The sequence below is a fragment of the Lissotriton vulgaris genome, chromosome 6, assembly GCF_964263255.1.
Source record: "Lissotriton vulgaris chromosome 6, aLisVul1.2, whole genome shotgun sequence".
Classification (NCBI taxonomy): Eukaryota; Metazoa; Chordata; class Amphibia; order Caudata; family Salamandridae; genus Lissotriton; species Lissotriton vulgaris.
The window spans coordinates 362,369,287-362,396,306 of NC_141694.1; the positions used below are offsets into that span (position 1 = coordinate 362,369,287).

Consider the following 27,020-nt stretch of genomic DNA (forward strand, 5'->3'; position numbering starts at 1 on the left):
AAACATGTCGTGTAAGGTGTCATACGCTTTGGAATACTACCCCCTCGCCAGTTCTGGCGACGGGGGTAGCATTCCACCCTTCTAGAGGGATAAGACATGTATGTAACTGTAACCCCGGTTAAAGTAAAACTGAGCCTCAGCATCACAAAATGGATGCTGCTGCCACAGACAAGTCTGACCTCCTGCTGCTGGGAGTCCTTCCAGCAAGGGAGGCGTGGAGAAAGGGTTTCCTGCCTTGGGAGGTACCAGCACCACCCCAGACAGGACTTTGTGTATCCAGATAGGCAGGGCTGAAAGGAATGAGATGCCTGGGGCACACAAGGTGTCCCTATGCATATCCCGGTTCAAACCAGTTGCTGGGGCACTGCAGCTCCAGCTCTGGCACGAAACCTGACAAAAGATAGGGGGTTTAACCACCCCCCTCCCTGGTCCCACCCTTGGGAGGGACCTAGTCGCTAGTACAGCCCCCTTTAGCAGAATAAAGGTAGGAGCTGGTCCCATTCCAAATTAAATTATCCTGAAAAACTCAACAAAGAAGAAACTCTGGACTTCGACGTTCTGCTCCACAGAACACTGAAGAAATCTCCCTTGTGGCCAAGGAGTGACCACCCAGCACAAGCAGGCAGCATCAAGCGTCCTAGCGGTTCACTTTGTCCTCCTTCCTGGTGGAAGGAGACTTCAGAACCAAACAAGACCCGGACTTCGAGACCTCTCCGACCTCTACCTACATCTGCAGCACATCTGCAGCACATCTGAGATCCATGGGTGCGACGAAACACGTGGGCCCGGCCATCTTTAACAAACTGCACTCCGCTTCCAGCACGACCTCTGAGGCACCCTCGAGAAAGTGCTTTGGGGATTAAGAAGCAGCTCCTGCACCGAAGTCCAGCCCTCCAGCCTCCACGAGATCTGCGTGGGGCCCTTCTGCCTGGTTGCTGCTCGACGCTTTGTCTGGTCACTTGCCGGCTGGCTTGTGGCCTCCTAGACGAACTTTGAAAACTACACCGCTGGTCTGGTTGCTCCAGACTGGCCTTTGCTTCCTTCCAAAAGAGAAGTACCCCAGACCCTCCTGGTCCACACCAGACGACATCACCACTCACAGCATGGGTTGCCTTTGCCAAGGCCCGTTGACTCAGAATCCGGAACCAACACCGCCGACAGCGAGAGCCTGCGTGGGACAGCTTGTGCCTCCATCCTGGTCGAAGACACCTCCTGGTTCACGTGGCAGCAGAGTCAAGCGTCACCTCTTCACCTGAACGCGATGACATCTGGTTCAACTCCGGTCACTGGCTAGTGACTGAACATTGTCCCCCCTGCTTTCAGGTCTCCATTGTCCTTGATCCACCCTTGGATCACTCGGGCATCTTCCTCCTGGTCACATGCAGCATCTTTCTCCAAGGCTCCATTTACTTCAAGGAAGAAATCCGACACTTTCACACCTATGCACCCGCAGCCCGCGGGTGAGGTGACGAGAGCATTTCGGTGCTCATAGGTAGATTGACTCCTAGTGTCCAGGTATCCTGTAGTTTGTCTCAACCAGTCGGAGCTGTCTTTACTTACCTATTTCGTAATTGGTTCATGCCCATTGACTTTGCATTGAAACCCGCAAGTGTGTTCTAACACTGCACACGCGTCCCGTGGGCCTCCTGCTGCTTACCTAAGGTTAGGGTAGTGTAGCCCCAGCGATTATACAGCCTCTGGTCATACTCATTTCTTCTATCGTTCGACTTATACCATTTACTTAGTATATGGTTTGCCGTGTCCCTATGGCACCATTGTAATTTGTGCGACTTATTGTATTTTTCTGAAGAGTATTGTATGTGCTTAGCCCTCTGATCTCAAGGAGTTCAGAGGTGTTTTGTTAGTAATAAATATCTTGTTTATTTTCATAACCTGTGTGGTGTCCTTTCATCTGGTATTCAAGGGGTTATATGTGGAAAAACAGGCTTCACATGACTAAAGAGTTTGGCATAAGACTGCTTTGTCCATGCTACCGTTAGGATAGCTGGTCTACAAGGTTAACTTCCAATTTATCACCATAAGGATTGTTTGGACTGATACAAGGTGATCACTAGAACTAGTGATCATCATATATCAGGCCAACTTCTCACATTGGGCACAGGCTGGGCAGGTTTCTTCCTTATGGCCTGGAGAAAGGCACTTGTTACATACTGAGTGCTTGTCAGTATACGGGAACTTCGAGTGGCATTGTGGGCACCTTTTGAAAGTGGTCCTTCCCATCGACAGCAGGCCCACGTGGCGTCAAAAAGGTTCAACAGCCTGCGTAGACAACCGGTTCGAGATGGAAAGCTTGAGTCAAGAAGTACTGAGCAAGAACAATACAGTCGAAGTCTAAGGCCTTTTGGCCTTTATAAAAGTTTTGTTTAGATTCCAAAGTTGGAGTCGAATATGCTACTTATCCGTATGCATCTGTTCTTGGCATGTAGGGCTGCTGACATTCATATCTGTGCATAGATCGCCGCCTAGTGTTGGGTCCGGATGATTGCACATTGTTGTCCTGGAAGAGTCTTCGAAGTATCACGAGATAGGTGGCTCCTCCCCTGGACTACAGTGCGCATGGGCATCGACTACATCCCCAGATTGTTTTTTAGCCATTGTGGCAAAGATGTGGTGAAACTCTGAATGATGACCATGCTAGAAGTATGTGTGAATGCTGCAGCCGCTACAGGCACCGGGGAGGAGCGTGGGCGATATGAATTTCAGCAGCCCTACATGCCAAGAACAGATGCATACTGGTAAGTAGCATATTCGGTTCGAGGCATGTGGGCTGCTGAATTCAGATCTGTGCATAGAATACATAGCAGTCCCTCCATTAACGGCGGCCGCCTGTGCCAGCTGCAGCAGTTTGGAAAAGTGTTTAGAACAGCCTACCCTACAGCTGCCCACTGTTTGGAGTGCACATCAACACAGTAGTGTTTTGTAAATGTGTGTGTGGTAGACCATGTGGCTGTTCTACATATGTCTTCCAAAGGAATATTTCCAAGGAAAGCCATGGAGGCCCCCAACTTCCGGGTGGAGTGGGCCCGCGGTGGAATGATGAGTGCGCTTGGCTTTCTGATAGCAGATCTGGATGCATTTAACAATCCACCTGGCTATACCAGCCTTGGAAATGGGGTTGCCTTTGTGTTGTGGCGAAAAGGCAACAAACAGTTGTTTAGTCTACCTTAAATCTTTGGTCCTATTAATGTAGTACATTAAAGCCCTCTTGACGTCAAGTGTGTGGAGCATCCTCTCCGCAACAGACTCTGGATTTTGGAAGAACACAGGGAGTTCTATAGTCTGGTTGATATGGAACTGAGAAACTACCTAAGGAAGGAAGAAATGCGTTACTTACCTGTAACTGCAGTTATCCAGTATTAGTGTCTTTCATAGATTCACATGCCTGAATCATTCCCCGTCGTCGAGACGGGAGCCTCCGGTACATAAAAAAGTAATGTCCTAAGACATACATAAAGAGAATAGGTCTAAGGGTCTAACCTTAGTAACCTATCTAGGTCCTTATGCAGGAAGGACCAAATAGAGTAGGCTCCAGGGTCCCACCTTGGTAGCCTATCTGTGTCCTTTTGTAAAAAAAAAAGGACCAAAACAAAAGGAACAACCAATCAGCTACTACCTCCCTCTAGAACCTTCCTGTGAGGAGCCTCAGTCTCTCAGATTTTCGTACGCACCAAGTTGGATAGGTGTAAACCTGTAGAGAGAGGTGAGTCCTTCCAGGGGAGGCGGGAGGGTGCATGTGAATCTATGAAAGACACTAATACTGGATAACTGCAGTTACAGGTAAGTAACGCATTTCTTATCCAGTATTTGGGTGTCTTTCATAGATTCACATGCCTGAATCAGAGTAGCAAGCAATACAATATGCACATTCTGTGAAGATACAGACAGTATATTACTGCAAGAAATGAACATTTGTGACTGTAGGAAAAAAACAACAGCATACAATGTCATGCAGAATCTAGTAACAAAGAAATGTGCATACCAGTCAAGGATGGTGGGAAGTAGGAGGGCTCACCTCACTGGAATAGATGGCGAAGCACTGCTCTGCCCACTGCTGCGTCTTTCGTCAGCTCAGCGTCCAAGCAGTAGTGCCTGGTGAAGGTATGCGGGGACTTCCAGGTCGCCGCTCTACATATGTCTAGGAGTGGCACTCCAGCAAATAGTGCCGCAGACGTAGACATGGCTCTGGTGGAGTGGGCTTTGGCCCGTGAGTCCAGAGGTCTTCCTGCCTTCTCGTGGCAGAGAGTTATGGCTGAGGAGATCCATCGTGATATGCTCTGTTTAGTTAAGGGCATGCCTTTCCTAGGCCTGCTGAATGCGACAAAGAGTTGGGATGACTTCCTGAATTGTCTTGTTCTGTCAAGATAGAATTTTAGGCATCTTTGAAGGTCTAAAGAGTGCAGTGATCTCTCAGCCGGGGTAGATGGGTTCGGAAAGAATGATTTAAGAACCACCGGCTCATTAAGATGGAAGTCCGAAGGGACTTTGGGTATGAAACGTGGGTTGGTACGCAGGATGACTCTGTCCTCCTTGAATTGAAGGAATGGGTCCTGGACGGAAAGGGCCTGTAGCTCGCCTACTCTTCTGGCCGAGGTCAGAGCAAGTAGGAGGGCTGTCTTCCACGACAGGAATTTTATGTCAGACTTGTGGATAGGTTCGAAGGGATGTTTCATCAGCTGGTGAAGAACTATGTTGAGCTGCCACGTTGGAGGGACAGGTTTTGGTCTAGGGAAGGACCTAAAGAGGCCTTTCAGAAATTGCTTAATGAGTCTGTCCGCCCACAGAGAGGGGCCCCTAGAAGTTCGAGTGAACCTAGAAATCGCTGCCAAGTGGACCTTGATGGACGCATGGGCCAGGCCTGAGTGCGCCAGGTGTAGAAGGTATGGCAGGAGTTGTTGGGGAGTGACCCGGAAGGGGTGTAGACCCTCCTTTTCACACCAGATGCAGAAGCGTTTCCACTTGAGAGTATAGGTCTTTTTTGTGCTGTTAGCTCTGGCGTTGGACAGGACATCTTTGCACTCTTGTGGGATGTTTAGATGGCTGAACTCACGGTAGTCAGGAGCCAGGCTGACAATTTCAGAGGGCCCAGGTTCGGGTGGAGAACCTGCCCGTGAGACATCGTGAGCAGGGTTGGGTGACTGTGAAGACGAAGAGGTGGGTGGACGGATAGACGGTGGAGCTCCGTGTACCAGTGCTGCCTCGGCCAGGATGGGGCGATGAGGATTAGAGTGCAGGGCTCCGATTTCATTTTCCTGATTACTCTGGGTATCAGTGGGAATGGCGGAAAGGCGTAAGCAAACACGTTCTGCCAAGCTATTGAAAATGCATTCCCTAGAGTTCCTGGTTGGGGAAGCCTGCTTGCGAAGCTTGGGCATCTGGCGTTCTCCCTGGTGGCGAAGAGGTCTATCTGTGGTGTCCCCCACTTCGTGAAGATGTGGTTCAATGCACTCTCGTCTAACTCCCATTCGTGGGATAGGGACTGTTCTCTGCTGAGGGCGTCCGCCAGGACATTGTCCTTGCCTGGAACGTATTCGGCTTTGAGGGTGATGCCATGTTGTAGAAGCCAGTTCCAAACTCTCTGAGATTCTCGAGAGAGAGATAGCGAGCGCGTCCCACCCTGTTTGTTCAGGTAGTGCATAGTCGTGGTGTTGTCCGTCCTGACTAGCACTGGGGAGTTTCTGATGCGCGGGAGGAACGATTGGAGCGCCAGGAAGACCGCCCGTAGCTCTAGAATGTTGATGTGGAGCTTGGACTCCTGTGGCGACCATTTTCCGTTGGTCTGCAGTTCTTGTAGGACTGCACCCCAGCCCTCCAAGGATGCATCCGTGGTGATGATATGTGGTTGCGCCGGAAGCAGGAACGGTAGTCCTTGCGACAGGTGTTTGTCTGAAGTCCACCATTGTAGACTGTTGATTAGATGTTGAGTGACTCGTAAGCGGTCCTCGAAGGATCCCTTCGCTTGTGTCCATTGTTTTGACAGTTCTTCCTGAAGGGGGCGCATTTTTAGGCGGCAGTGAGGGATGAGAAGGATACATGACGACATCATGCCAAGGAGCGATTTGAAGAGGCGGACGGTCAGAGACTGTTTGGATGCCACTGACTTGGCCAAGGAGATGAGTTTCGACTTTCTCTCCTGTGATGGAAAGGCCTTCGTGCAATCCGTGTCCAGGGTAGCTCCTAGGAAGGTGATGACTCGAGCTGGTGTCAGGGATGACTTTTCCCTGTTGAGGGTCAGTCCAAGGCGGCGGAAAAGATGCAGACAGGCGCTGGAAGATGCAGCTGCGGCTGCTCTCGACGGAGCTTTTACCAGCCAGTCGTCCAGGTAAGGGAAGACCTGGTGTCCCTGCTGGCGGAGATAGGCTGCGACCGGAGAAAGGCATTTCGTAAAGATCCTTGGAGCAGATTTGAGGCCGAAGGGGAGTACGCGGAATTGGTAGTGTATCCCTGCGACTGCAAACCTTAGGAACTTTCTGTGACCCTTGAGGATAGGGATGTGGTAATAGGCGTCCTGTAGGTCGAGTGATGTCATGTAATCGCCTTTTTCCAGGAGTCCCAGGATCTCCTGTAGCGTGACCATTCGAAACGATTGCTTCTTGAGAAACACGTTGAGGGCTCTTAAGTCGAGAATTGGACGCCATTTCTTCCCCTTCTTGTGGATGAGGAAGAAGTGGGAATAGAAGCCCTCCCCCATCTGGGCGTGTGGAACTTTTTCTATCGCGCCTTTCTGGAGCATGGATGTTAGTTCTTGCCGAAGCAGCCGCAGGTGTCTGTGAGGACGCTTGACAGGTGGTGTCTGAGGAGGGTTTGAGAGGAATTCTAGAGAGTGGCCGAATTGAAGGAGTTGTAGAACCCACCGGTCTGTCGTTATTTGCCGCCAGTTTTGAAGGTAAAAGGAAAGCTTCCCTCCAAGTCGCAAGGGAAGCGATGGTGGAGGGGCTGGCCAATTGGAAAAGTCATTGTCGATTGCCTGCTGGTCTCTTCTGTCCTTTCCCTCTGTAGGACGATTTATTGAAGGAGGACTGACGTCCCGACTGGTTTTGGCGCTGTTGAAATTGCGTTTTACCCTGAGAGTAAGAGTAAGAGGACTTGTTTTGATAAGATCCTCTATAGGAGGATTGTCCCCTCCCCCTGTTGGCACGAAAGGACTGAGTGCGAGATTGCAGAGTGCCCAGGGCTCTGGCTGTGTCAGTGTCCTTTTTAATTGCAGTGAGGGCTTCGTCAATCTTCTCGCCGAATAGGTGATCGCCATCATAGGGCATATCTAAGATCTTGGTCTGGACCTCCTGTCTGAAAGAGGTGGCTTTAAGCCAGCCTTGGCGTCGCAGGACAGCGGCTCCCGCCAGCTGTCTGAATCCAGTCATGGCCACGTCAATGGCGCAGTCTATCAGTTCTGAGGCCGATGTTTGGCCCTCAAGGAGGAGCGAGTGTGCCTCCGCTTTAGCATCTTCCGGCAGGTCGGCAATGTAGGGCGCGATGTCCGCCCAGAGTTGGCGGTTGTAACGCCCAAGAAGGGCGATGGAATTGGCAATTTTCACCGTTGTCGCAGAGGTAGTGGAAAAGCGTTTCCCAACTGCATCTAACTTCCTGCCTTCTTTATCTGGTGGTGTCGATAAAGGTGATGCAGGGTTACGCGAGTTCTTCTGCGCCGCCTGGGTGACCACAGAGTCCGCCTTGGGGTGACCCGTGAGGCATGCTGGAGCTGAAGACGTAGCTCTGTACTTTTTATCCAGTTTGGGTACGATTACCTGTAGGGAAGCTGGAGATTGCATGAGCTGCTTGCCCTGTTTGAGTAGATAATCAATGATCGGAATCGATCTAGTAGTTTTCTTAGTTGGTTCTTTAAAGTCATAGAGGAAACATTCAGTTTCCTGAGATTCCATTGACATATGGAACCTTTTGGCAGCCCTTTCCATGAGGTTATGGAAACCTCCAATATCAGCAGGTGGAGACTCAGAAGATTGTGGCTCCGGAGAGGCTGGAGAGTGAGTAACATAGTCCTGGTCCGCATCCACGTCCGTATCATCATCTCGGACTTCCCCTTCTTCATGTTCTCTGTCCTCTTCCTCGGACGAGATAGGGTCTTGAGCAGGGTCCTGTGTCCTAGGAAGGACCAGTGGAGGGGGCCTAGGTCTTGTCCCTTGTGCAGGAACGGGCACAGATGGCTGCGGGGTTGGTGGGACAGTAGGGGTGGCTTTCTGCGGAAACCGCAGTTTGTAGTCTTGGACGAGAAAGCTCAAGTCTGCAACCAATGAGGCCGGCAAGCACACCATTGGGGTCACCTGGGTGTGGACTTGGGTAGGCACTACTGGAGGGGTCGATTCCTCAACCTCCTGCTCTTCGTCCGTACTCTGGCACTTGACAATTAGGTCGGAAGGACTAGTGGCTTGGGTAAACTCCTCCTCCTCCTCCGGCTCCTGGTCCTGTAAGAAGCAGGATGGTGTCAGCTGTTGGACCTTACTAGGTGAGGTCATCTCCGGAGTGATCTGCCTTTTGGTGATCCTAATGGAGACATGGGAAGTCTGAGCGTCCATTGCGTGTGACAAGAGCTCGGATTCTTTCCAGGTACCAGTAGCCGTCGGTATAGTCTTCGTCGACGGTGCATCCGTCGACGACCCTCTCGTCGACGGAGCTTTAAGCAGCGTTTCCTTCGTCGACTGCTTCGTCGTCGGCGCCGCCGTCGACGGAGCGCCCTTCGTCGACGGAGTGTCCCTCGTCGACGGCTTCGTCGACGGTGTGACTTTCGTCGACGGTGTCGTCGTCGACGTCTTCGTCGACGGTGCTGTCGTCGACGCCCTCGTCGACGGTGCCGTCGTCGATGTCCTCGTCGACGGTCTTGTCGTCGACGGTGCGGAGGATGAAATCGGTCGTCCTGCTGACGACGAGTAGGTTAGAGTCGTCGATGAGGAGGACGCCGACGATGCCATCGTCGTCGATACCGTCGTCGTCGATGTTGAGACGGTTTTAGGCGATGAGGTGGTCGCCGATTGCGCCGTCGTCACCGTAAGCAGTGGTTGCTTCCTAGGGACAGGAAGGTCCTTGCTAGATACGGCAGGCTTGCCCTCTGAAGCCTTTTTAGACCTCTTAGGAGGGGTCGCTGAGTGGCCAGGCGAGGAAGCCCTAGGCCTCTTCAGGGAAAGTTGTGAGGCGACCGACATGCTCCCACCCTCGGAAATGAGGTCGGTCGGTTTGTCTTTGAGCCTGTTCAGCCAGATAAGAAGTCTCCCTTCCCGGTCTTTCTGGGTTTTGACGGAGAACTTACGGCAAATCTTGCAGTCGATGGTCTTGTGGTGAGGGTAGAGGCAATACAGGCATTCCTCATGTTCGTCGTCCACGTGGAGCCTTAGTTTACCACAGGAGGCACAGGGACGGAAAAGTGCTCTTTTCTTGACGTCAGCCATAGTAGAAAGTCGAAAAAACTGTGAAGTTTGGAGAAAATACGATATTCCTGAGGAGAACTCAGGTGGAGACTCCCTAGCACAACGTGCGGTAGAAAATCTGAGAGACTGAGGCTCCTCACAGGAAGGTTCTAGAGGGAGGTAGTAGCTGATTGGTTGTTCCTTTTGTTTTGGTCCTTTTTTTTTTACAAAAGGACACAGATAGGCTACCAAGGTGGGACCCTGGAGCCTACTCTATTTGGTCCTTCCTGCATAAGGACCTAGATAGGTTACTAAGGTTAGACCCTTAGACCTATTCTCTTTATGTATGTCTTAGGACATTACTTTTTTATGTACCGGAGGCTCCCGTCTCGACGACGGGGAATGATTCAGGCATGTGAATCTATGAAAGACACCCAAATACTGGATAACTTAGGGTTAGTGCGAAGCACCACCCTGTTGAAATGAATTTGAATAAATGGCTCTTGGATAGTTGGTGCCTGGAGTTCACTAACTCGTCGTAGCGACGTAATCGCTATCAGGAAAGCCACTTTTCATGTCAAGAACTGAATCTCGCATGAATGCAGTGGTTCGAAAGGGAGACCCATCAGCCTGGTGAGGACCACATTCAGGTTCCACTCAGGAAGAGTCTTCCAAGTATCACGAGATAGGTGGCTCCTCCCCTGGACTACAGTGCGCATGGGCATCGACTCCATCCCCAGATTGTTTTTAGCCATTGTGGCAAAGATGGAGTGAAACTCAGTGAATGATGACCATACTATGAGTATGTATGTGAATACTGCAGCTGCTACAGGCGCCGGGGAGGAGGGCGGGCGATATGAATGTCAGCAGCCCTACATGCCAAGAACAGATGCATACTAGTAAGTAGCATTTTCAGTTCGAGGCATGTGGGCTGCTGAATTCATATCTGTGCATAGAATACATAGCAGTCCCTCCATTAGCGGCGGCCACCCGTGCCAGCTGCAGCAGTTTGGAAAAGTGTCTTGAGAACAGCCGGTCCTACAGCTGCCTGCTGTTTGGAGTGCACATCTACACAGTAATGCTTAGTAAATGTGTGTGTGGTAGACCATGTGGCTGCTCTACATATGTCCTCTAAGGGAATGTTTCCAAGGAAAGCCATAGAGGCTCCCAACTTTCTGGTGGAGTGGGCTCTTGGTGGAACGCAAAGAGTGCGCTTTGCCTTTGCATAGCAGATCTGGATACATTTCACGATCCACCTAGCAATACCAGCCTTGGAAATAGGGTTACCTTTGTGATGTGGCGCAAACGCGACAAAAAGCTGCTTAGTTTTTCTAAAATCCTTGGTCCTATCAATGTAATACATTAGGGCCCGTTTAACGTCAAGGGTGTGGAGCATTCGCTCCACCAGTGACTCAGGATTTTGAAAGAAAACCGGCAACTCAATTGTTTGGTTGATGTGGAACTGAGACACAACCTTGGGCAGAAACTTAGGGTTAGTGCGGAGCACTACCCTGTTGGAATGAATTTGGAAAAATGGCTCTTGGATTGTGAGGGCTTGCAGTTCACTAACCCTCCGTAGCAATGTAATTGCTACCAGGAAAGCCACTTTCCATGTTAAGAACTAAATCTTGCAGGAATGCAGTGGCTCGAAGGGAGGACCCATCAGTCTTGTAAGAACCACATTGAGGTTCCACTCAGGAGCTGGTGGAGTCCGTGGCGGAATGACTCGAGGCTTTCCAGGAAGCTTGGATGGCAGGCACCTTGAAAAGTGAAAGGTGCTGTCTATTTTGGAGATACGCGGCCATCGCAGACAGGTGAATGCGAATGGAAGTATAGGCCAGATTACACTTGTATAGATGAAACAGGTAATAGATGATGTTCTGAATAGAAGCATCCAGCGGATTAATGTTGTGGTTCGCACAATAGATGACAAACCGCTTCCATTTTGCCGCGTAGCAGGCTCTAGTAGTGGGCTTCCTAGCCTCCCGAATGATGTCCATGCACTTGGGAGGTAGGTTGAGGTAGCCAAACTCTAGGACTTCAGGAGCCGGATTGCCAGGTTGAGCTGTTGCAGATCTGGGTGCTGAATGTCGCCATGGCTCTGCGTCAGAAGGCTGGGTGTGAGATGTAGCCTTTGATGCGGTACCAAGGACAGTTCCAGAAACGTGGTGTACCATGGTTGGCGAGCCCACGTTGGAGCAACTAGGATGAGAGTCATCGAGTGCTGCCTGAGTTTGCGTGCCACCAGCGGAATCAGGTGCTGGGGGAAAAGCGTACGCAAATTTGCCTGACCAGTTCATCCATATCGCATTGCTCTGTGATTGTGGGTGTGGGAACCTGGCGGCGAAGCTTTGGCATTTTGCGTTCTCCCTTGTGGCAAACAGGTCTATCTCCGGATGACCCCACCTTTGGAAGTACGGCCGGAGTACAGATGGATGTATCTCCCACTCGTGCATTTGGTGGCTGTGCCTGCTGAGCAGGTCCGCCATCTGATTGTCTTTGCCTGGGAGATGCTCTGCCATGAGGAAGATGTTCCTCTGACTGGCCCACTTCCACATGCTCTGAGCCAGATGAGACAGCTGCGGAGAGTGTGTGCCTCCCTACTTTTAAATGTAGTACATCGCAGTCATGTTGTCCGTCCGAATCAACACTACCATGTTGCACAGATGTACTTTTCAAGGCTTTTAGTACCATGAAGATCGCGATCAGTTCTAGAACATTGATGTGCATCTTCCCCTGTTGCTGCGTCCATAGTCCCTGCACAGTGTATTGGAGTACATGCGCTCCCCATCCCTGGAGAGAAGCATCAGTTGTCAGGATAATCTGTGGCACAGGCTCTTGAAACGGTCGGCCCTTGCAAAGGTTTCGTGGATTCCACCAATGCAGAGACTTGTATGCCCGACCGCTCACCAACACTAGGTCTTTCAACTGGTTGTGAGCCTGAGTCCACTGACGTGCTAAGCACTCCTGAAGCGGACGCCTATGTAGTCTCGCGTGCGGGACAATGGAGATGCAGGAGGCCATCATGCCTATCAACTGCATGAACACTCTTGCTGGAAGCGAGTGTTTAGGTCTGAATTTTTGGTTCAGCGATTGGATGCTGTCGATTCTCACTGAATTTGGCTGTGCTGTAGCCGCCAGAGTGTTTATGGTCGCACCCAGATATTGCCGTATGTGGGCGGGCTGGAGATGGGACTTTGGGTAATTCAGTGAGAACCCCAGATCGTGCAGAAGGTGAATGGTTTGGGACACATGGACGGCGCACTGCTGGGCCGACTTCGCCTGAATGAGCCAGTCGTCCAGATAGGGGTAGACGTGGATGTTCTGGCGTCTCAGATGCGCCGCCACCGTCGCTAGGCACTTTGTGATAACCCTGGGTGCCGTGGTGACCCCAAAAGGCAAAACCTTGAACTGGTAGTGTTGGTTTTGGATGGTGAACCTGAGGTATTTTCTGTGTGAAGGATGTAGTGGAATGTGGAAGTACGCATCCTTCAGGTCCAGAGTTGCCAGGTAGTCCCCCTGTTGAAGCAGTGGAAGAACCTGCTGCAGTGTGAGCATGTGGAAATGCTCTGATAGGATGTAAAAGTTGAGTGGCCTGAGGTCTAGGATGGGCCTGAGGGATCCGTCCTTCGGAATCAGAAAATACAGGGAGTAAACTCCTGTACCTCTTTCCTGCAAGGGCACGAGCTCTATTGCCCCTTTTTGCAGCATGACTGACTTCCTGCTGCAATAAGTGCAAGTGCTCGCCGGACATAGGACGGTGTCTTGGGGGTATGTTGGGTGGAGTGGATGTGAGCTCCAGACAATAACCGTATTGGATAAGTGTTCTGACCCACCTGTCCGTGGTGATGTACTTCCACATGGGCAGGAACTGCTGGAGTCTCCCCCCGACCGGTGTTGCGTGGCCGGGGGGCAGTGACAAGGCGTCACTGTTTGTTGGCGGTGGAGAACCTGGAGCTGCTGTTTCCACGTCCTCTGCCCTTGACGTTGTTGCCACGGTATCCACCCCGACCTTTGTTGGTATAAGAAGTTTGGGTGTTGCTTTTGTAGAATTGCATTGACTGAAGGTTGACCCCTTGAGGTGCCTCTAGTATTGGAGCGACAAAAGGACCCACCCCGAAACTGCTGGGATTGCAAGGCACCCATAGACTTTGCATTGTCGGTGTCCTTTTTCATCTTCTCAAGGGTGGTATCAACCTCTGGGCCAAACAGGTGATCTGGGTTGACCGTTTGGTTCAAGATGGTAGTTTGAATGTCCGGCTTGAACCCAGATATCCTCAGCCATGCATGTCTACGAAGCATAACGCTAGTGTAAATTGCGCACGCGGCCACGTCCATAGCGCACTTAATGGAAGCATTGGAGATAAGCTTCCCCTCTTGTATCAACATTTCTGCCGCTTCTTTATATTGATCGGGTAAGTGCTGTAAAAGGGTCTCTAGAGTATCAGTGTGCCCTGTCATAACGCGCTAGTAGCGCCTGTGTGTTGGATATGCGCCATATGTTTGCTGCCTGCGACGCCACCCTCTTCCCCGAAGCCTCAAAGACTTTTGATTGCTTGTCTGGGGGAGGAGCATCACCCGTAGTGTGTGAGTTGGCTCGTTTGCGTGCATTGGAGACAACCAGGGAATCCAGAGGCAACTGTCCCTTAATATAAGTAGGATCAGTGGGCGTTGCCTTGTACTTCTTGTCGATTCTTGGGTTGATGACCCTCGCCCGGGTGGGCTCTTTGAACAACTCCGCTGCGTGCTTCAACACCCCCTTCAGCATTGGCAGAGTCTTTACAGTCTTTTCAGAGACTGAAAAGGTGTCAAAGAGAAAGTCGACGTCCACTGGGTCAGCATGGAGCTCTGCGTCGTGATTGCGGCTTTCAATGCCCTTATCGAGAGGGCGGCAGCCAGAGTCCTCTGTGGGGGAAGTTTTGGCTGAGAAAAACTGAGGCTCCTGTCCTGAGTGCGGGTCCCCAGGATCGCCACCTGCAGACCATGGTTCAGTCACATCCTCTGGGTCTGTAGACGGGATAGCTATACACCTAGTCGTTGCCGTCACCCGCCTCTACATTGGAATGAGTGGGTGAGAGTTCGTGAGCCTGTGGCGAAATGGGCTCCATCAAGGCAGAGGCACCAGCAGAGTCCATCTTTCTTTTGAGTGGAATCTTGTACGACTCCAATTGTGGGTCAGGGGTGATCTTTCTTTTTAGGAGGGAGAGCCTGCCCGTGTCGACGTTGATGACAACCTCCTGACGCTCCTCTTCTGTCAATTGTCGTTGCCGTGGGCTTGGGACCACCAACGACGGCTTCGGTGTCGAAGACACCTGCACGGGCACTCCGGCCCCCGGTTTAACTGCGAAAGCCTTCGGCGCCGTCTTAGGCGGCATGGTGAAAAGTATCGGCGTCAGCGCAGTCGCCGGTTTCTCCAGAGGCTTGGGTGGTACAGGGTCCTTCGGCTCGACTGCTGCGGCCCCCTCCCTAATTCGTTGTAGGGACTCCCTAACCTTTTTACGGAACGAGGCGGAGGGACGCACCGGCTCGACAGTCTTTTGCAGCTGGTTTCGGGGTGGCGACCGATGATGCGGCCTTCGGAGTCGACGCACTTGGCGTTGCACCCTTGGTTTTGTCGAGTGGAAGCGAGGCAGAGAGGGACTTGGGGTCGTCCTGCCGCTTCTTCTGATCGAGAGCTGACTTCTAATGGTCGACCTGCTTTTTGTGATCGAGTCGACCCTTGCTGGCGTCGACCGTCTTTGGCGCCGATGCAGCTGCGTCGGTCCCCTTAACCTTTGGCTTTGATGCAGTAGCCTTCGGGTCGGCCATTTTTGCGTGGCTTTTCGGCTCGGCGGCCATCTTTGATTTCTTCGGCACGAGGCCTCCGAAGTCTTCGACCCGACCAGCGCGATCCGCACTTTCGGTTTCGACATCTCTGGCGTCGAGACCATGGGTTTCACTTTCGGTTTTGGATGTACCGGGAGTGATGCGGTATCAATGTCCGTGGCCGGGCCGGAAGGCGGAGTCGTGGGACGTACATCAAGGTCTTGGGTAAGGCCCGAAGGCGATCCCTCGACCTGGGCCTCATGATATTGGATGGCCCCGGAGTCAGTCTGAGGAAGCTCCTCGTCCGAGCTATCCTCTACGGTGGCAAGGGCCCCGTCGTCGTCCCCTACCTCCTCGAAGACTTCATCGAAATCCTCGGTCTCTGCGTCGTAGTCCTCCTCGACCTCCGACGCAGGGTTAGATTCCGTGATCTCCTGGATATAGTCGTCCCAGACATCCCCAGCTTCAAATATGTCCGTAGGAGGTGGCGCAGATTGCTGGGCCTCCAGGAGCGCAGCTCGGCGGAGCTTGAGCGTCTTTTTGGACCGGAACCTGGAACAGGCCATACATTTGGCCTTGTCGTGGTCAGGCGACAAGCACTTGTTGCACACCGGGTGTACATCGATATGGGGGTACTTCGAGGCACACACCGGGCATCGTTTAAATGGACTTCGTTCCATGATGGAAGAGGTTGGAGCGTCGAGTAGGCCTTTCCGCGCCGAAAGCACGTTGAAGAACAATGTCTGTTCAGAGCCGAGGAAGTTACGAACCCGAACGAGAGACAATACCGACGCTAGTCCTAAAGACCTTTTGGTCTTAATTAAAGTAAAGTTAACAACTATCGATTCCGACAGAGGGAACCGAACACATCCGAACCCAATGGCGGAAAAAAACAATCTGGGGATGGAGTCGATGCCCATGCGCACTGTAGTCCAGGGGAGGGCCACCTATCTCGTGATACTTCGAAGACTCTTCCAGGACAACAATGTGAAATCATCCGGACCCAACACTAGGCGGCGATCTATGCACAGATATGAATTCAGCAGCCCACATGCTTCGAACTGGAAGCATAGGCCAGATTGCATCTGTACAATTGAAAGAGATAACAAATGATGTTCTGAATAGAGGCATCCAGCGGGTTAATGTTGTGGTCTGCACGATAAATGACAAACCGCTTCCATTTCGCCGCATAGCTTCCTAGCCTCCCTGATTATGTCCATACAGTCAGGAGTTAAGTTGAGGTAGCCAAACTCTAAGACCTCGGGAGCCAGATTGCCAGGTTGAGCTGTTGCGGATCTGGATGCTGACGGTCGCCATGGCTCTGCGTCAAAAGCTTAAATGTGAGGCACAGCCTTTGATGCAGTACCACGGACAGTTCCAGAAACGTGGTGTACCATGGTTGGCGAGCCCACGTTGGAGCAACCAGGATGAGAGTCATCGAGTGCTGCTTCAGCTGGCGTGCTACCAGCGGTATCAGAGGTGCTGGGGGAAAAGCGTACGCAAATTTGCCTGACCAGTTCATCCATATCTCATTGCCCTGCGACTGTGGGTGTGGAAACCTGGCGGCAAAGCTTCGGCATTTGGCGTTTTCCTTTGTGGCTAACTATCTCTGGATGACCCCCACCTTAGGAAGTACGGGTGGAGTACTGATGGATGCATCTCCCACTCGTGCATTTGGTGGCTGTACCTGCTGAGCAGGTCAGCCATCTGATTGTCCTTGCCCGGGAGGTGTTCCGCCATGAGGAAGATATGCCTTTGAATGGCCCACTTCCACATGCTCTGAGCCAGATGAGACAACTGTGGAGTGTGTACCTCCCTGCTTCTGGATGTAGTACATGGCCGTCATGTTGTCCGTCCGGAACACGACTTTGTTGCATAGATGTACCTTGAAGGCTTTCATTGCCATGAAGATAGCCATCAGTTCTAGAACATGGATGTGCATCTTCCTTTGCTGTGGTGTCCATAGTCCCTGCACAGTGTAGTGGAGTACATGAGCTCCCCAACCCTGGAGAGAAATGTCAGTCGTCAGAATGATCTGTGGCACAGGCTCCTGGAACGGTCGTCCCTTGCAAAGGTTTTGTGGATTTCACCAATGCAGAGAGTTGTATGCACGACCGGTCACCAACACTACGTCTTTCAACTGTCTGTGAGCCTGAGTCCACTGACGTGCTAAGCACTCCTGAAGCGGACGCATATGTAGTCCTGCGTGCGGGACTATGGAGATGCAGGAGGCCGTCATGCCTAACTGCATGAACACTCGTGCAGGAAGCGAGTGTTGAGGTCTGAATTTCTGTATCAGCGATTGAATGCTGCTGACCCTCACTCTTGCAGCGACAGCACAGCCAAATTCAGTGTTTATCGTCGCACCCAGATACTGCCGTATGTGGGCGGGTTGCAGGTGGGACTTTATGTAATTCAGTGAGCATCCCAGATCGTGAAGAAGGTGAATGGTGTGGGACATGTGGGCCGCACACTGCTGGGATGACTTTGCCTGGATGAGCCAGTCGTCCAGATAAGGGTAGACGTGAATGTTTTGTCTCCGTAGGTGTGCCGCCACCGTCGCCAGGCACTTTGTAAACACCCTGGGTGCAGTGGTGACTCCGAAAGGTAGAACCTTGAACTGGTAATGTTGGTTTTCAATGGTGAACCGGAGGTATTTTTTGTGTGACAGGTGCAGAGGAATGTGAAAATACGGATCTTTTAGATCTAAAGTTGCAAGAAAATCCCCTTGACTGAGCAACGGTAGGACTTGCTGCAGTGTTCGCATGTGAAAGTGCTCCGACAGAATGTACTGATTGAGGGGTCTGAGGTCCAGTATGGGTCTGAGGGACCCGTCCTTTTTTGGTATCAGGTACAGTGAGTAAACTCGTGTGCCTCTTTCGTCCACAGGCACATGCTCGATTGCCCCTTTTTGCAGCATGACGAGGACCTCCTGCTGCAATTAGTGCAAATGCTCGGCGGACATAGGACGGTGTTTTAGGGGTATGTTGGGTGGAGTGGATATCAACTCCTGACAATAACCGTACTGGATAAGCTGTGTGACCCACCTGTCTGTGGTGGACTTCCTGAGTGGCAGGAACTGTTGAAGTCTCCCCCCGACAGGTGTTGCGTGGTCGGGGGCAGTGACAAGGCGTCACTGTTTGTTAGTGGCGGAGGATCTGGAGTTGTTGTTTCCACGACCTCTGCCTTTGGCGCTGTTTCCACGATATCCACCTCTACTTTGTTTGGTGTTTGTGGTCTGCGTGCCGCCTTTATATTACTGTGTGGTTTGGGAGAGCTGGCCTCTGGAAACACCTCTAGTGCTTGAGCGACGAAAAGAACCACCCCTGAACTGCTGCGACTGTAGAGACCCCATGGACTTAGCAGTCTGTTTTTTTTTTGATTTTTTTTCCAAGGTGGTGTCCACCTCTAGGCCAAATAGATGATCAGGGTTTACGGTGATTTAGAATGGTGGTCTGTATTTCTGGCTTGAACCCGGAGATTCTGAGCCAGGCATGTTGTCTCAGCATGACACTAGTGTTAACAGCTCTGGCCGCTGTGTCTGCTGCGTCCAGTGCACATTTGATAGAAGCATTTGATATGAGCTTCCCTTATTGGATGAGCATCTCAGCTGCCTCTTTATATTGATCTGGGGTGGCAGAGTGGGCTAAAGAACGGTGACGGATTTAACCCTGATCTTTTGACTGGGTGCGAGTGTTTGATTCAGATGCTCAGTCCATCACCACCCCCTTTTGTAACCGCTTTTGGCCGCCATAAGTGTGGCAGGGTATGCTCAGACGAGAGTCCCTTGCTCACTTTGCCACTGGATTCAAGCAAGCCGGGCTGAAGACAGCTGGAATGCCAGAAACCGGTCCTCGGAAGCTTGTTTCCGGTCAAGGGAAGACATGGCTTGGCAGTTCGGGCTGAACTGATCCCATGAGGCACAGGGTCAGACTGATTTTCATATGGCCATGTCTGAACTGGGGTGGCAGAGTGGGCTAAAGAACGGTGATGGTTTTAACCCAGATATTTTGACTGGGTGTGAGTGTTTGATTGATTCAGATGCTCCGTCCATCACCACCCCCTTTTGTACGTCCCTTCTTGGATGAGCATCTCAGCTGCCTCTTTGTATTCATTTGGCAGGTGCTGTAACAGGGTCTCAAGTGTGTCGTAATGTGCCCTGTCATATCTGGCTAGAAGAGCCTGAGTGTTTGAAATGCGCCAGATATTGGACGCTTGAGCTACCACCCTTTTCCCTGATGCCTCAAACACCTTAAATTCTTTATCTGGGGGAGGAGCATCACCCGTTGTTTGTGAATTAGCCCTCTTCCCGGCATTAGAAAGAAGAGAATCCAATGGCAACTGTCCCTTAATGTAAGTAGGGTCTCCAGGCGCCTGTTAGTACTCCTTTTCAATTCTGGGGTTTATCACCCTGGCTCTTGTAGGCTCCTTAAAGATTTCCCCAGCATGCTTCAAGACACCCTTTTACATAGGCAGAGGCTTGACAGTCCTCTGAGACGGAAAAGGTGTCAAAAAGAAGGTCTACTTCAATGGGGTCAGCATGGAGCTGGACGTCATGATTCTTAGCTGCCCTTTCAATGAGGGCATTAAACGCCGCCGAATCCTCAGTAGGCGACGTTTCACAGCATACCCTTGAGTGTCTGGGGTAGAGTGAGGATCACCTGGGTCAGCAGCAGCTGCCCGAGGAGGGGGAGGAGGGGAGAGAGAGAGAGTGAAGAGGGGGGAGACAGAGAGGAGGGGGAGACAGAGAGGAGGGGGGAGACAGAGAGGAGGGGGGAGACAGAGAGGAGGGGAGAGACAGAGAGGAGGGGGGAGAGAGAGGAGGGGGGAGAGAGAGAGGAGGGGGGAGAGAGAGAGGAGGGGGGAGAGAGAGAGAGGAGGGGGGAGAGAGAGAGGAGGGGGGAGAGAGAGAGGAGGGGGGAGAGAGAGGAGGGGGGAGAGAGAGAGGAGGGGGGAGAGAGAGAGGAGGGGGGAGAGAGAGAGGAGGGGGGAGAGAGAGAGGAGGGGGGAGAGAGAGAGGAGGGGGGAGAGAGAGAGGAGGGGGGAGAGAGAGAGGAGGGGGGAGAGAGAGAGGAGGGGGGAGAGAGAGAGGAGGGGGGAGAGAGAGAGGAGGGGGGAGAGAGAGAGGAGGGGGAGAGAGAGAGGAGGGGGAGAGAGAGAGGAGGGGGAGAGAGAGAGAGGAGGGGGAGAGAGAGAGAGGAGGGGGAGAGAGAGAGAGAGGAGGGGGAGAGAGAGAGAGGAGGGGGAGAGAGGAGGGGTGTGAGAAGTTGGCCTGATTTTCAGTGTTCACTATTCTAGTGATCACTATGTATCAGTCCAAACAACCCTTATGGTGATTGGTTGTAAGTCAACCTTATAGACCAGCTATCCTAGTAGCATGGATACGAGCAGTCTTCGGGCTAAACTCTAGAGAGCGTGTTAAGCCAGCCGTTCTACCATCACATATACTCCTTGAACACCAAGTGAAAGGACACCACACAAGTGTTATGAAAATAAACGGTGTATTTATTTAGATCACAACAGCCCTGTACTCTTTATGAGGACAGGGTACTAAGCACACAACAAAACTCTTACGAAAATACTTTACGTTGCACAATGTACACAAATGCCCGAGGGGCACGAAAAACCATATACAACAAAAGTGGAATGCGAAATTACTAGCAGGTAAGTACTGGACTAATAGGCTTTGGAATCGCTAGGACTACGTTACTGAACCTTCAGATTACTCATAGGAGGCCTAGGAGACTCGGGTGCAGAGTGTGGACTCTCACGCGGGATGCGGGACAAAGTCTATGGGAGCTAGTAAAAGCAAAGTTAGTGTTCTCGGGCGAACCCGATAAGGTAGGTCGAAAACGACAGTGGATCTGGACCCTTGGATAGTGAGGCTATGCTGGGGCACCGAAATGCCGAAGTTACCTAGCCCAGGGGCTGCGGCTGCATAGGTCTGAAAAGACGTCGGGAATCCTCGTTGACGAATCAGGAGCCTGAAGGAAGAGTTGCTGGCAGGCGACCAGTGAAGATTGTTCTAAGTGATCCAAGCCTGGATCGAAGATGGAAGACACCTGAAAGCAGAGGGGACCTAGTTCTTAATCACTAGCCAGTGATCAGATGGGCACCAGGATGGCACCGGCTGAAGTCACCTCGACCAGGTAAGTGGGCGACGCTGGGCTCTGCAGTCTCTAGGACCAGGAGGCGTTGTCGGCGACCAGGATGGAGGTGCGAGGTGTCCCACGATGGTTGATGTGGTCGACGTCGCTGGACCCAGGATTGGGGCAACAAGCCTTGGCAAATTCAAGCCCACGCGGTGGACCTAAAATGGCGTCTTGAGTGGACCAGGAGGGTCTGGGGTGCTCCTGTTTTGGGAGGGAGCAAGGGCCAGTCTGGAGCAACCAGACTAGCAGTGGTTATGTCGTCTGTCGTCGTCGGGAAGGCCACAAGCCAGCGGGCTAGTAGCCAGACAACGCGGTGAGCAGCCAAAAAGCAGAAGGGCCCCAGGCAGATCTCGTGGATGCTGGGGGGCTGGTCTTCGGTGCTGGAGCTGCTCAGGGTCGGGGCTTCTCGGACCCCAAAGCACTCACCAGAGGATCCCTCGGCGGTCGTGCTGGAAAGAAGTCGTGCAGTTCTGATGATGGCCGGTCCCTCGAGGTCTCGTCGCACCTACGGTTCTCAGCTTAGCTGTAGAGGTAGGTAGAGGTCAGAGGTGCCAGGGAAGCCGGGTCTCGTCGAGCTGGTCAGTCGGATTCCGGAGTAAGGACGTGCAGCAAACGGCAGTGTTCTTTAGATGGTGCCTGCGGATGCAGGGTGACTACTCCTTAGCCACAAGGGAGAAATCTTAAGAAGAGTCGAGAGTTCCTTTCGTGGAAAGTAGTTTCTTGATTCAAAGATGATCTAATTTGGAAGGGTCCCCGCTCCTGCCTTTATCCTAAAGAAAGGGGTGGGTACGCGACTAGGTCCTGCCCTAGGGGTGGGACCAGGAAGGGGGGTGGCTACACCCCTCTCCCATGCCGGACTTTCCCCAGGCCAGGGGCTGGTGTGCCCCTGGAACTGGTTCTAGCCGGCAGATACATAGTGAGCACCGGGGTGCCACTTGCAGTCACCTTCCTCTAAAGCCCTGCCTACCCAGGATACACAAAACCCTGTCTGGGATGGTGCTAGCACCGCCCCTGACAGGAAACCCTTTGTCCAAGCTCCCCTCGCTGGAAGAACTCCCAGCTGCAGGGGGTCAGACTTGTGTCTGTGGTGGCAGCATCCATTTTGTGATGCTGAGGCTTGAGTTAACTTTAACCGGGGTTCACAGTTACATACATGTCGTGTCCCTCTGGAAGGGTGGAATGCTAACCCCTTCGCCAGAATTGGCGAGGGGTTAGTATTCCAATTCGTATGACACCTTACTCTACATGTTTTGATAAAGCGATTTTAAAGATGCATTTAACCGCGAGGATTATAATGCACTTAAGAGTATATGGTATGCGTTATCATGGAACAGCTATTAGGATTTGGTTCCGCAAGCTGCAAACGGGCTCAGCTCATGCCAGAGCACCATCTCACACGATTCAAAGCACTCTGCCTTCAGGATTGTCAAGGCCTGCCATAGGAGTGACTGATAGGAATCTATGTGTCCATTTTAGGGTTAGATATAGGTATACTATATCTAAAGCAAAGGGTGATTACACCACCTTGCCCCAGCTGTCGTGCAGCCAGTTGTGTCAGATTTAGATGGCCAGCCAGGGGTGGCATAATACATGCTGCAGCCCCTGGTAGGTCCTGGGTACACCTATGCCCTGAGTTACAGGGTCTGATAAGGTGGCCCAGTACCAATTGGATATGTACCTAAGGTACATGGAATCCATTTTACAGAGAGCAGTAGGCCTGGGGTCCTGATTGGCAGGGTCCCAGACTAACAGTCGGAAAACCAGCAAAACACCAGGCAAAAACTTAGGCGCAACCATAGTCAGGTATCCACCTTCCTACAACTCCTCCGTTGGACAATACTGCGCATGGTCATCGACTCCATTCTCAGATTGTTCTTTGCCATGATGGGAAATGGAGTCAGTAGAAGTAAATAGAAAGGATGTCCATGCGTGTGAATCTAAGTAAGATGAGTACTGGAACGAATACAAGTCCTGGGGAGGCGGGAGGGCATGTAGGTTTCTGCAGCTCTACATGCCAAGAACGGATGCATACTGGTAAGTAGCATTTTCCGTTAGAGGCATAGGAGCTGCAGATCGTACACTTTTGAACGATTGTGCAGCAGTGTCTCCCCTAGCGGTGGTCACTTGTATCTGTTGCAGCATACTGAAACAGTGTTCTAAGGACAGCTTGGCCAACAGCAGCTTGCTGCTTGGCTTGCAAATCAAAACAATAGTGTGTGTATTGTAGACCATGTTGCTGCCTTGCATATGTCCTCTAGTGGTATGTTTCCTAAGAAAGCCATAGAGGCTTCTAGTTTGCGAGTAATTGTGCTCTAGGAGGAACTGTTGGTGTATGTTTAGCTTTGTGATAGCATATTTGAATACACTTTACAATCCATCTAGCAATTCCTCCTATAGAGATGGGATTGCCTTTGTGTGGGGGAGAGAAAGATACAAATAGTTGTTTTGGCTTTCTGAAGGATTTAGTCCTGTCCGTGTAGTATAACAGAGCTCTTCTAATATCTAAGGTGTGTAAAGCGCTTTCTGCAATAGAGTCCGTTTTTTAAAAAAAACACCGATTACTCCTTTTCACCTAAACCAATCATTACAGTTATCACTTTTGGTAGGAATTTAGGATTGGGTCCAAGAACCACTTTGTTAGGATGTATTTGAAAAAAATGTTTTTCTATTGTGAATGTTTGTATTTCACTAACTCTTCTGAGAGAGGTGATGGCAACGAGGAAAGCAGTTTTCCAGGTTAGGAATAGCAGTTCACACTTATGTAACGGCTCAAAAGAGAGTCCCATGTGTCTTGCAAGGACCACATTTAGGTTCCATACTGGAGCAGGTGGTAACCTAGGTGGGATTCTTTTTAAACCTTCCATAAATGCTTTTATTGCAGGTACTCTAAAGAGATAGAAGTCTATTTTGTAAATACGCTGCAATTGCTGCTAGATGCAGGCGTATGGAAGAATAAGCCAAAATGGACCTTTGTAAATGTAGAAGGTAGCAAATGATATTTTGGATGGAAACATCCAAAGGATCAATGTGATTGTTGTTACAGTATATTGCAAATCGTTTCCACTTAGCACCATAGCATGCTCTTGTAGTGGGTCTTCTAGCTTCTTTTATTATGTTCATACAGTCTGGTGGTAAGTTAAGTAACCAAACTCTAGGACTTCAGGAGCCAGATCGCCAAATTCAGTTGGCTTGGTTCTGGCTGCCTTATTTCTCCATGGTTCTCTTTTAACCGGGATGGCGTGAGCCGTAATTTCTGATGTGGAACCAGTGAGAGATCTAGTAGCGTGGTGAACCATGGCTGATGTGCCCATGTGGGGGCCACTAGTATTAGTTTGAGAGACTGTTGTCTGAGCTTGCGTACTACTAGTGGAATGAGTGGGAGAGGCGGAAAAGCGTACGCAAATATGCCTGACCAGTTCATCCATATTGCATTCCCCTCCGACCGTGGGTGTGGAAACCTGGCGGGGAAGGTTGGGCATTTTGAGTTCTCGTGGGTGGCAATGAATATGCTACTTACCAGTATGCATCTGTTCTTGGCATGTAGGGCTGCTAACATTCATATGTTAGCATTAGATCGCCACCTAGTGTTGGGTCCGGATGATCGCACATTGTTGTCCTGGAAGAGTCTTCGAAGTATCCTGAGATGGGTGGCTCCTCCCCTGGACTACAGTGCGCATGGGCATCGGCTCCATCCCCAGATTGTTTTTCGCCATTGTGGCAGAGGATGGAGTGAAAAGTGTAAAGGATGTCCATGCTAATGATTGAATACAATAGTATATCTGCAGCTGCGACAGGCACCGGGGAGGAGGGTGGGCGATATGAATGTTAGCAGCCCTACATGCCAAGAACAGATGCATACTGGTAAGTAGCATATTCAGTTCGAGGCATGTGGGCTGCTAAATTCATATCTTAGCATAGAATACATAGCAGTCCCTCCATCAGCGGCGGTTGCCCGTGCCAGCTGCAGAAACCTGAAAAAGTGTCTTGAGAACAGCCTGTCCTACAGCCGCTTGCTGTTTGGAATGTACATCAACACAGTAGTGTTTTGTAAAGGTATGTGGTGTAATCCACGTGGCTGCTCTGCAAATGTCCTCTAAAGGAATGTTTCCTAGGAAAGCCATGGATGCCCCCAATTTGCGTGTGGAGTGCGCCCTTGGGGGTATTGTTAAAGTGCGCTTTGCTTTTTGATAACAGATTTGAATGCACTTAACAATCCATCTGGCTATTCCTGCTTTGGAAATCGGGTTGCCTTTGTGTTGTGGTGAGAAGGCAACAAAAAGTTGTTTTGTTTTCCTAAAGTGTTGTGTCCTGTCTATGTAGTACATCAACGCCCTCCGTACGTCTAACGTATGGAGCATTCTTTCCGCCACGGTTTGTGGGTTCTGGAAGAATGCCGGCAAGTCGATAGTTTGGTTGAGATGAAAATGTGACACCACCTTTGGAAGGAATTTGGGGTTAGTACGTAGCACTACCCTATTTGGATGAATCTGAATGAATGGCTCTTGGATTGTGAGCGCTTGTAGCTCACTAACACGCCTCAGTGACGTAATAGCAATTAGGAAAGCTACTTTCCACGTCAGGAATTGCAGTTCACACGAGTGCAGTGGCTCAAATGGCGGTCCCATCAGTCTGGTGAGGACCACATTGAGGTTCCACACCGGAGCTGGCGGTGTTCTTGGGGGAATGACTCGTTTCAGACCTTCAAGAAACGCTTTAATGGCAGGCACCCTGAAGACTGAGAGGTGCTGCCTATTTTGAAGGTAAGCTGCGATGGCGGATAGATGTATCCGAATAGAAGTGAACGCTAGCTTGCACTTATAAAGGTGTAACAGATAGCAAATGATGTTAGGGATAGATGCATCTAGCGGGTTTATGTCATTGTCTGCACAGTAAATGACAAAACGTTTCCATTTTGCGGCATAGCATGCCCTGGTGGACGGCTTCCTCGCCTCCTTGATGATGTTCATGCATTCAGGAGGTAGGTTGAGGTATCCAAACTCTAAGACTTCAGGAGCCAGATCGCTAGGTTGAGCTGTTGCGGATCTGGATGCTGAATTTCTCCATGGTTCTGCGTCAGAAGTCTGGGCGAGAGGCGCAGTCTTTGATGCGGCACCACTGAGAGTTCGAGGAACGTGGTGTACCAGGCTTGGCGCGCCCACGTTGGAGCAACTAGGATGAGTGTCATCGAGTGTTGCCTTAGTTTTCTCGCCACCAGTGGTATCAGAGGTGTCGGGGGAAAAGCGTAAGCAAATTTGCCTGACCAGTTCATCCATATCGCATTGCCCTGCGATTGGGGGTGTGGGAACCTGGCGGCGAAGCTTTGGCATTTTGCGTTCTCCCTTGTGGCGAACAGGTCTATGTCTGGACGACCCCACCTTTGGAAGTACGGCTGGAGTACCGATGTATGTATCTCCCACTCGTGCATTTGATGACTGTATCTGCTGAGCAGATCCGCCATCTGATTGTCCTTCCCTGGGAGGTGTTCTGCCATGAGGAAGATGTTCCTCTGAATGGCCCACTTCCACATGCTCTGAGCCAGGTGAGACAGCTGTGGTGAGTGGGTGCCTCCCTGCTTCTGGATGTAGTACATCGCGGTCATGTTGTCCGTCCGGACTAACACCACCTTGTTGCACAGATGTACAATGAAGGACTCGAGTGCCATGAAGATCGCCATCAGTTTTAGATAGTT

At 51.2% G+C, this 27,020-nt stretch overlaps 1 protein-coding gene across 1 annotated transcript in view; it reads right to left on the reverse strand.

The window, feature by feature from the left end:
- The window catches only part of LOC147707338 (ribonuclease H1-like), a 685,720-nt gene that overhangs the window by 450,570 nt on the left and 208,130 nt on the right, over nucleotides 1-27,020 (reverse strand). The window lies entirely within an intron of this gene.